Below are 12,215 nucleotides of genomic sequence, written 5' to 3' on the forward strand. Positions count from 1 at the left end.
TTGGTGGAATGGGATGAAAGGAGACGTAGCGTCACATGTGGAATGATGTCTAGCGTGCCAACAAGTGAATGCCTTACACCAGCGGCCATATGGGAAGTTGCAACCACTCGAAATTCCCGAATGGAAGTGGGAGCATATAGCCATGGACTTCGTGATGAGTTTGCCAAAGTCACATAAGGGCAACACTGCGATTTTGGTGATTATCGATCGACTGACTAAAAGAGCGCACTTCTTACCGATTAAAGATTTCCTATGGATCGGACAAATTAGCTAAGATCTACGTGAGTGAGATTGTACGTTTGCATAGAGTGCCAAAGACTTTTGTGTCCGACCGCGATACGAAGTTCACATCAAAGTTTTGGATAAGTTTGCAACGAGATTTGGGCACGAAATTGAACTTCAGAACTGCTTATCACCTGCAATCGGATGGACAGTCAGAGAGGACGATTCAAAAGCTTGAAGATATGCTACGAGCCGATGTCTTAGATTGAGGGGAAAGTTGGGAAACTGTTCTGCCGTTGGTTGAATTCGCCTACAACAATAGCTACCAAGCGACGATCGATATGGCTCCGAATGAAGCTTTATATGGCAGGAAGTGTCAATCCCCACTATATTGGGATGAAGTTGGCGAGAGGAAGATGTTAAGACCCAACGCTATAAAGGAAATGACCGAAATTATGCATCAAATCCGTGCAAGGATCAAGGAAGCTCAAGATAGGCAAAAATCGTATGCTGACGTGCGTCGATCGGAAATCAAATTCGACGTTGGTGACAAAGTGTTCTTAAAAGTATCCCCGACGAAAGAAGTTGTGAGGTTTGGAATGAAGGGCAAGTTGAAATCGCGCTTTGTAGGACCGTACGAGTTTATCGATGAAGTAGGTCCTGTAGAGTATCGTTTGGCGTTACCTCCCAGTTTTGGGAATGTGCACAACGTGTTCCATGTGTCGCAGTTGCGCAAGTACGTGTTTGACCCCAAGCATGTGATTCGTCAAGAAAAAGTTATCCTAAACCCCGACATGAGCTACGAGGAAAGGCCAGAGGCAATCCTAGATCGAAAGATACAAGAGTTGCGAAACAAGTCGATAGCATTCGTGAAAGTGTTGGAAACACCATGGTTCCAAGGAAGCCACGTGGGAGTTAGAAGATGAAATTAAAGAAAAGTACCCCGAGTTTTTTATGTAAGACGATCAAATTTCGGGACGAAATTTCTGTTAAGGTGGGTAGAATGTAACGACCCGTTAAATCGTTACCTACACGAAAGAATAAACCACGTATCAAATACACTTTCGACAACAAATCGAGACGAAAAGTTGGATAAGAATCGCGTCACATCGGGCACGTTTTCCAAGTAGATAAGAACCACATCACATCAGGCACGTTTTTCAACGCCGCATTAATTACTCGTCACATCAAAATGAAAAGACGTGAATTTTTGTCTTTTATGAAATTTTTTTCTATAAATATGACCTCCCTCCTCTTTCATTTCTTTTACTTCTACGAACGAATCGAGAACCCGAGAGAGAGAAGAGAGAAGGAGGAGCCGATGGTGGCGGATCCGCGATGGCGGATTCGTGGCAGCGGTGAAGGGAGAGGGACGAATCGTGTCAACGTTTGTTCTACCGATTCGTTTTGTGTCAAAGAAGGTATATTGTTCACTTTCTATCATCCTACCCGTTTTGACCATGTTCTTGAGTCCTACATGCATGTAGAGGGTGTAGGTTTGATAGATCGCAAGTTTAACGGGAGGGAAAGTGTGTTTCGTAAGAACTTGTTTGATTTTGCGCTGTTGATTGAAATCATGTGTGTTGGATTGAAATATTTGGTGAATAATATGAGTTTATGTGCAAATATGTGTATGAGGAACGTGTAAGCATGATTATGTGTTATCGAGCATGAAAAATCGGTGTTTGTGTTGTGGAAGTTTTAAAAACCCTATTTTCGAACTTGAACCAGAAATCTGTGATGCACAACCAGTGACTTATGATCTGTATTTGACCCATCAAACCAATGAATTTTTCTATACAATTTTTACTGAGTAAACTTCAAGTTGTTTTCTGTCTCTCGTGTACATTTCAGCCCTTTTTGTCGAAAAATGAATTTTTGAAAAATGTTTGAAGTTGACTGCGCAATTCTGCCAGTAACGTGTGTTCTCGGCCAGAATGTTTCGAAATCTGTTTGACCTACCAAATGACCTACGATCGATGTGATTCTTAAACTAGATGAAAATTTGAAGTGTCTTCTGAGTCTTGTGAAAATTTCAGCCTTATTGGACATCGTATGAATTTACGGTGAATTTTTCAAATGAACTGCGCAGTGCTGTTAGAATTTTATGTTCCGATCAGAGAGTTGCATAAATATTTTGACTGACCAAATGATATGATTTCAGTGTGAAATTTTAACCGGGTGAACTTGAATGTGTCTAATGTGTTGTGACCAAATTTTAGCGTCATATGAGGAAGGATGAATATTTGGTGAATTTTTGAAGTTTACTGCGCAATACTGTCAGAAATTATATGTTCTGACCAGAGAGTTCAATATGTGAAATGACTGACTAAATGGCGTGATTTCGATATGAAAATTTTCATGGATGAACTTGAATGTGTCCTCTGTATTGTGACCAAAATTTAGCATCTTTTGAGGTTGGGTGATTTTATAGTAATTTTTACAAAACGGTCGCGCAATTCTGCCAGTTTTCTGCCTTATTAAAATGACACCTAGTTTCAAGATTTAAAAGTGTTATATGATGCATGTATGTCCAAGAAACGTGTTTAAATGTTGAAATCACTTGTGATCAGTTGAAATGTGTTACGCGTGTCTTACACCTGTGTGACGTATGCTGGGTTTGGGAAATTGAGGAAAACGACGAGAGAGAAGCGATAGGACATGCATAGTAAGATGATGTTGTGTGAGGCTGACTTGTGTTGTCATTGACAAGGGTGTTGTGTACTCGTGAACTCGAGGATCGAGAGTTGCTAAGTTGGGGTGTGAATTGCTAAGAGAACGAGGTGGGCTTTCTTTTACCTAACTCTTTTACGCTTTCAAAAGTATGATTATGGTGTAATAAGGGTGGTTTAAAGTGTTATGTCATGTCATGTTTGTTTTGATGATGAGATTGTGCCTGATGCCTAGTTTGTGAGTGCGCTCCATTAGGCTATAGGGCTATGTTAAACGAATTCGGGTCTGAGTAGGGCCGCAAACCCTATCAGGCTAGTGTACACAGGTGGGATCGTGAGTCGTCCTTGCTAGTCGGCCGGTCTCGTGGGCGAATAGTGTGGCCACACTTTCGTCGCACTATGGAAAGAGAATGTGATTGAATGATTGATGAGAAAGTGGGGAGATTGATTGTCTGGCCAGAGTTTGAAATATTTTTGTTTTCTCGTGATATTTCTTAACTACATAAAACTCGAGATCACTGGTATGGATGACATAACTGTTTTTATGAAAATATTTTCGGCATGAGCCCATTGAGTACAACAAGTACTCAGCCCTGCATGTGTTTTCCCTATGTGCAGGTTGAGCGGGATGTTGCGGTGGATGTTGAGTCGGCATAGGGAATTTGGATGCGTTGTGTCTTCATACATAGGCGTCATCCTTGACTCTCTTTGAAACCTTATTTCCGCTGCTATATATATATTTTTGAACTAAACTACTATTCTTTTAAGCTAATTGAGCATTTCTTATGAACTGTTATCCTTAAATGCTATACTTAAATGTTTGACCCTGGGTCACGATCGCCTCGTTTGTAACACCCCTAGTATGGGCGGTCGTGACAATTGTATTTTAAATTATGTCATTTTTATTTTTTTAGGATTTTAATTATGTCTTTTTTTATTTTATTGAATTTTAAGTTGTATTTTTATTTTATGGTGTAATGTTATTTTATTTTTAATGAAGTGTGTTTTTTATTAATTGAATTTGGTGGAAAAAAAATAAAAAAATGAAATTGAATGAATAGTAATTTAAGGGACGGTTAATGGACGAAGGGTTGCAGGTTCCGTCCCTTAGTTAAGGGATGGAGTAAAAAAGTACAGTGAGGCCCTCAAATAGTGTTTTAAGGGATGGTTAAGGGATGCTATAGTGACAGCGTTGTGGATGGCCTAACCTTAATAGACGTGTATCATTTGAACTTTTTATTATTGTAGAAAAATCTTGGAATATATCTTTGCTTTCTTAATTCTTGTGGTATTCTGTGAAGTATATTTAAATTTTCAATTTAACTTTACAGTAATCCATAATTCATTCATTCAGCACGGTACTATTCATTGATTCCACAATATTTTACACATTTTTACTTAGCTAACAATACCGATTATTCACTATATACATCTCATATTCTTTTATTTGTAATTGAATTTATTCATTCTGAAATCCAATTAAAATATACAACTATTTAACATAATATAATTAAAATTCACAATTCATTAAAAATTGTAGTACATAATTAAAATCCTAATTAGGATATATAATTATCTCTTAAAATTGATGTCACTGTTGTTAGATAATTTTTTTTATTTGGTTTAATAAACTTAAAATCAGGATATCGAATGTCATTTTTAAATGAAAATTAATAATAATTACTCTATCGTTTATGATAATATGATTAAAAAATAAATCAATGTTGGGCCTTTAAGAATGAAATAGCAATAATCGAATATTGGATCCAGTTTGGACTGTATTACACTATTAAGAAAAAAATGTATAATACAAATTCATGATATACGAAGTAAACTTCAGCTCTACGGAGGAAAAAAAAACTAAACTAGAAACTCAATAAAAAAAACAGAGAGCTATCATTAATGAACTTTATATATCACCCAAGCTCTATGAAGCATATCAAGTGTCGTAGCAGATGATTACATCGTGTATCAAAGCGTAGAGTAATTCATTGTTGTGATTCGTGCTCTCTTCATATAGCAACCATTGCAAAACATATAAAAAATTAAAATAAAACTATACAAAATATTACAATTTGAGTTAGTATTAACCGTTCTACTATATCAGCTTAAACCAATAAAAATCCCTGGCAACTACTGTCAGCACTAAAAATACCTGCAAGTATACATGGTAGATCTAGTATATCTAAAGGTAGAGTCACAGAGGTTTTGGTTTGATTTATTAAACTATGGCAGAAATAAATAAACAAATAACAGAAAGCATATAAACAAATTATACAAAGCAGACGAAAGAATGCAGATTTTTTGGATCCAAATACACAATCACGAGCTATTATTTAATCAACTTCCTTGAATTACCATCTCTAGAGTTATTAAGTCGGTCACTTTATTAGATTAAACTCCTTCCCAAAGTGAGAAACCGCAGATTAGATGTTAAAATCAAAGTCCCCTCTAAATTACTAACATCTAAATACCAAAAGATTGTTAAAACCAAAAGACCTCACGTAAAACCTCAACACTCCCGATTTCTATTGAATTAAATTGTGAATTATCCCTTTTCCAAGTCAATTATTTCATCTCTCAAGTACTCTAATCAACTCTAACATGTATTCAAGAGGTAGCTAATAAATTGAATATAGAAGACCCAAGGATAAATCATATAATTGCAAGAGTTAACAAGGAAAATCAATTGAATATCTTCATTAAAAAAAATCCACAAATGATGTTCTACTCATAGACAAGTAAAAACAACAATTAAAGTACGAGACATGAAAGAAATTGATAAAACTCAAGGTTGAATCTTCAATATTCTCTTGCCAGGATCCGCAGAGCTCTGCTACACTAGATGATGATGAATGAATTATGTGTGGAATATGGGATGGAAGAAGGTGTAGAGAAGGAAAATGATTGAAGGCTCTGAGGCTATTTATTGGCTGGATAAATGTTTAGAATGGTGAAAAGTATCCTGCAAGTAATTGAAAATTAATATTTTTGAATCCTTCAATTAAAAGAAGAGATTTGGGAAATAATTTATTTCTTTCTTGAATTTCCGCTTTATTTCTGTCAGCTTTGACTATACTGCACAATGTTCGTAGAATAGTCATGACTTTGTCCACTGAACTCCGATGGAGACATGCAAGGTATCTACGCGAAGCTATATATTTCGAAGAGACGTGCAAGAGAAATGACTCCATTAGTATGGAATATACCAAAATGACAAAATGACTCAACTACTAAAGAACAGAGGGAACAGTTCTAGAACAAAAAACCCAATTTGATTAACCTATACAGTAGTTAGGATTGGTTCTAAGTTAAGACTGGTTTATGGTACTTAGGTTGACACTTTAGTCTCAGTGAAATATTAAACTTTTACTTGTCACTCCCTCCGTCACGCAATAGGAGACACATTTGTTGTGGGCACGGATGTTAAGAAATGTAAAGAATTGTGGGTTGGAAGAGTTAGTGGAATATGAGACCCACTTTTTTATATTGGTTTTATGATAAAATGTGAGTGAAGTGAGTTAGTGGAATGTGAGACGTACTTACCATTTATGGTAAAAGTGAAATGTGACTCTTATTGTGGGATGGACTGAAATGACAAAATGCGACTCTTATTATGAGATACGAGGGAATATTATTATATTAGCCCAATATAAAAGTGAGTAGCTTTAGTAGTAAAATAAAAGTGAGTCTGTATGTGAATAATTAGATATGACATTTTCAGTTAAAATAATTTCAGTTACATAACAAACTTATCCTACGCATGTGTAGGGAGACGCCCGTAAAAACGCATGACACCCACATCCCTAACCTAAAATATGTGATTATAGTATAGTTTTTTTTTTTCAAAATTTTATTATTGCTATTTTCATAATAAATATATTAATTGATCTCATAGAGGTAATAGTTAATTATGATGAGAAGCCAATGTACATTGTACGTAAGCTTAATGCATGTTAGTAGTAGTATCTCTTTTATTACCTTTAAAGAAAATAAAGTTAAACCGAAGGTATACATATAAAAAAATAAAGTTAAACAAAAGGTATACATATAAAGGGATGTGATTAATGGCTAATTCACCCCTATGTATAGTATATTTACGAGGATGAAGAATGTTATTACCAAGTAGTGGGCAATTGAGAAGTAAATAATAATAATAATAATAATAATAATAATAGTAGTAGTAGTAGTAGTAGTATATATTTATACTGTCATTTAAAGATAATATATTTAGTATATTTATCCATAGGGATATTGTAGATGTATATATACATGTACATTTTTAAGGTGTACAAACACATAAGAATTGAGGAGTCATGTATTAGCTTTTAATATTAACATTTTTTTTCTATTTTTTTATATGATTTCAATTATATATGTACAGTATAGTAAACCAACATAGGAGGGAGGAATATATATGTAGTTTGTTGTATTGGGGTAGGAGATAATATTATTTCACAGTTGATTTAAGGAGAGTGCTTAGTTAGTGAGTCTGATTCATATCAAAATATATGAATTGTGTTGAAATGGACGGAATGAATAACTTGAAAAGAAAATTCACGTTACAATAATTTGAGCATGAATTGTAAAGCGAGAAGCAGAATTAGACGTTTGACTAGATTATTTCTTGTGAGCATGTGTGTGTATAAATCATCCTTCAATTTTATATGTGTTATGCAATTCTTTTGCTATATGTATTATTGAAGTGATTTATTGGAGTATATAGTGGATTATATAGTGTGAACTTAGTTGGTGAGGTGTTTATTTGATATTGATTGTAGAATCTGATAGAGATATGTTATTGATGCAATTGATATGTTTTACATGGTATTGGAATAATTCGAATCATTTGATTAAAGAGGATCTGTGACGGTCTTGTCCTGTATCTGAAATCATAGTAGACATATTACGGCCTTCGGGTCAATCACAGTAGGACCTTCGGAAAATGATATTGGGACCTACGGGTAATATCACAATGGGACCTTCAGGTCAAGTCATATTGAGACCTACGGGTCAAATCACAGTGGGACCTTAAGGTCAATTCATATTGTGACCTACGGGTCAAATCATATTGGCATATTGGAAATCCCGTGCCTAATTTGTCACATAATAAACTGAACAGAGTGGCATATGCATATTGATATAGAATTGTTTATGATATTTATTGCTTCTAGTTATATGTGTTGGTCAAAGAAAACGTATGATAAATGTTGGCTTTTGGTAATTACAGTATTTGGATGGACCTATTTGAATATGTGATTACTTTATTTTAAGTAGTACTTTGTTTATTATAAATTCACATGTCAGAGGGGTTAGGGCGTCGTTAAATAAAAATGTATTTTTTAATGCGTCGTTTAGTCGACACATAAGGTATATGCATCATATGTTACAACTCATGACGGTCATGCGTTACTCACTTTGTGGGAATTTAAATGGAACAATAACTGTGTCCTAGAACAAAATTATTTTTTCTTAGAATTATGGTGGACAATGCTCCTAATAGTCATACTAAAATCTAGAGAGCTAAAGACTAAATGAAGATTTCTTTATGGTGTGTTCTCTTCTACTCTAAACTCACCTATTTATAAACTAGAAAATACTGAATAGAAAATCGTGCTATTAAAACAGCTCAAAAAGTATTTGGAGGTTACACTAGGCGAAAGGCGAAAAGCCCACATGAAAAATCCTAAAGCCGAACCGGAATAGGAACCGGGCAGCGGTTCCGAACTGCCGGATGCTTCGGCTGTTTGGATGGTCTGGTTCAGGTTCAATGAAATGCAAAATCGGAACCAACGGTTCCGAACCGCCTGTTAAACGATTAGACTGACGGTTCAAATAAAATTATAAAAAATTAATTATCATTTATACAACATTAACTTTTATGTCTAAAAATTAATTTTCACAAATAAATAAATACACGAGTTTCATAATAGCCCATATTTATTTTTTGGGCCTATGAATTCTAAGAAACCATTATTTGTTGTTTCTATTTTACCGAGACATTCTTGAATGTTTTATGTTTCACTTTGAAAATGAGACAAAATATATTGAACTATTTTCTTATATAGGTATATGTTTAGATCATTCATTCATCTTTTTCCAATGTGGGATACAAAACTTTCTTTTGTCTTCTACTTTTCTTTATTTCTTTAGATTTTTATTATTCACTATTTTATCTTTATTTTTTATATAATTCTATTTCTAAGAAAAAATTATAGATAATAATAGCATAAACTAAAATAGTTTATGCAAAACTTGAATGTTGCATGTTGCTTAGAAGTTGTACTCCATATTTGAATGTGGACATTTCCATAAAATTGGATTTGAATGTAGGTATATTCTTATTTTTCTCAATGTAAAAAATAATTAATATAATATGTATAATAATGATAAAAACAGACATATAAAGAAAATATGAAAATATAATTTATATATTAGTAATATACTAATATTATGATTTTGTATAATAATTATTATTTTAATATATATGAAATTATTGTTTGAATATATTTCTGATAGATAAGAATAAACAATTATTGAATAATATGATTTGTATATAGAAAAATAATTATTTGTATAATAGTTATTGATAGATTAATACAATTTGTATAATAATTATTCTCTTAATGTGTTATAATAGTACCATATACATAAATTTATACTCATAAATGAATCGATAATTATAAATGATTATAGAATAATATTCCATGTAATAATATTTGTTGCTATACTATAATAATAGAAGAAAGAGTACTACTATAGATAAAAAATGATAGAGATACATCATGTAGTTATAAATAATGATTTTTATCCCACATTGAAAGTAGAGTGGATCACCTGCTCCAACATTGGTGCATCATTCCTACTCCACACTCACAACAAAATAAAATAATCTTATAAAGATGAGCAATTTTAACAAGTGATGGTGGGTCCATTTTATTTTGTGGTGAGTGTGGAGTAGGAATGGTGCACCAAAGTTGAAGTAGGTGATCCGCTCCGGCATTGAAAGAATGTAACTATAAAAGAGAATAATTCAATACACTATATTCCAACTCAAAGGCTCAAGTTCAAAATTAAATGTTGGCATTTTAGAAATCAAAAGGTCTAACTTTAAGTATAACTAATTAATTTTTATAAGTAAAACTGATTTAAAAAATAAATTTCCTAAAAAATATATTTTTCAATATTTAGTGTACTCCAAAATAATGAAATGTGTACTATGTTATAGGATGAGTGATAGCATTTTTAAATCAAGAACTGAACATACACTCAATGGTGAGGATGGATTACATTTAGTAAGTATTGATAAAATATGATCAATAAATAAATTAATACTATGTTAAATGTTATGTTTGCTTGATCTGGTGTACATACTACTCATACAGTTGATCACAATGCTAATTGATATTTAAATCATGTTGCAATTCACTTATATACGATATTTGACACTCTTATATAGTAATCTCTTTGATACTAGTTCCATACGTATATACGCAAGCATTTTTATAGTACTTATTTCATAGCAAGTAGTACTACTACATATAAAAAACCCTCAGTACATAGCAGTGAACACACAAATATTTGGAAAAAGTAAAAACCATATCCTTCAACAACTCCTATAAAGATGATCAATAAATTTTTTCAGATTGATGCAAGACGTTCCACCATCACCAACACTCTCCCCACACATTTCCTTCAGTTTTAGTGCATTTTCCTTAAACTTATTGTCAGAAAATATCATATCAATTTTGTTCTTGATTTCATATCTTGATCTAATAATCCCATCTTCATTAAAATCAATTTTTAATCCAATCCCCCACTTTTCACAAATGTACCTCTCATTATGGAACTGGTCACCAAAATGGGGCCAACATAGGAAAGGGACCCCATTGGTCACGCCTTCGGTAGTCGAGTTCCATCCGCAGTGAGACACGAAACAACCAATGGACGGATGCGGCAGGACTCTATTTTGAGGTGCCCATTCCACAATCTTCCCGAGCCCGGTCCTGAACCCGGGAGGGTACACGACCGGCGACCCATTGACGAGGCCGGGCCGGATGACACATAGAAAAGCCCGGCCCGATAGCTCGAGCCCGAGAGCCAACTCATCCAACTGCTGCTGAGAGAAAACTCCTGAGCTTCCGAAAGAAACATACACCACAGATCCATCAGGTTGGATATCCAGCCAGCTTAAACAGGATGAATCTTCAGAGAAGAAATTGGCGGATTTGACATTGTTGGAGTCGAGTAAATTTAAGGGCCCGACTGGCAAGACGTTTGGGAGCAACTGTGTAGCTGCAGGTTCGAGCTCATGACAAGAGTTGCAAAGCCACCACTTTGCTTTACTAGTTTCTTCGAATCCTTTTGTTGTAAATTCGAAGATCAACTTTTGTATTTCCGGGTCTTTGGAGAAACTCCATAGAAACTCATCATTCCTCCAAGAAGGTATATCGTTTGATAGACTAACTACAACCCCATTCTGGAGAGATTCTGCAGTTAATTTATTAGGATATATCGTCGACTTGATATTGTCGGCTTTGAGCTAAGTTTCAAGATATTATTCACACAAGATAGTATGAATAGTGATACAAAAATGAAAAGGGATGAATAAATATTACCATTAGTATTGAGAATTCCTTGCTGTAAGAGTTTGGGAGTGTGAAGCATGAAGGCCAAGCTGGCGATGGAAGGTGTGGAAATGGCGACAGGCTCAGCTCCCATCTTCTCTGCAATTTCGAAAATCCATGAACATGCGATGTCAGCAATGAGACAGGTAACCTTCTCGTTAGGATTGGAGGTGTTGATTCTTTGAATCAAATCTGTTAAGGTTTGTGGCATGGTCCTTCGGAGACTTTTGAGCAGCGTAAAGAGGTTGTTGTTTGGATCATCTTCAGGAGTGAAACCGTCTGGCACAGTTTCCATCACTATGGAATCATCTTCATCTTGTTGTTGAGGAGATGCGGAAATTATTTTGTGATGAACAGACTCGGCATTGACAAAGGTGACTTTAATGCCGTGTTTGGCTATTTGGCGACAGAGGCTCATGAGCGGCTTCACGTGGCCTTTGGCACGGCCAACACATGAGGTCTCTTGCCGGCCATCAGAGCTCCTTCTTTTCAATTCCTACTGACTAATTGAACATGGATGTAAGACGCTTTTAACCACATATTTTTTCCAATCTTATCACGTGTGCTCTTAAAGCAAACACTGATATCATATCTCTTTGGGCTTTCAACTTTTTTTTTCTTCCAAATATGTGGTCCTGAATAAAAATATTGTGAAAATTTTAAAAATATTAGGTTAGAACTGTTAAAATTCTAA

The 12,215-nt window shown here is 34.5% G+C and overlaps 1 pseudogene; it reads right to left on the bottom strand.

Moving 5' to 3' along the window:
* Positions 1 to 10,380: 10,380 nt before the first annotated feature.
* LOC121782861 lies at positions 10,381 to 12,010 on the bottom strand (annotated as a pseudogene).
* Positions 12,011 to 12,215: the final 205 nt, after the last annotated feature.

Source organism: Salvia splendens, chromosome 20 (assembly GCF_004379255.2).
Source record: "Salvia splendens isolate huo1 chromosome 20, SspV2, whole genome shotgun sequence".
NCBI lineage: Eukaryota > Viridiplantae > Streptophyta > Magnoliopsida > Lamiales > Lamiaceae > Salvia > Salvia splendens.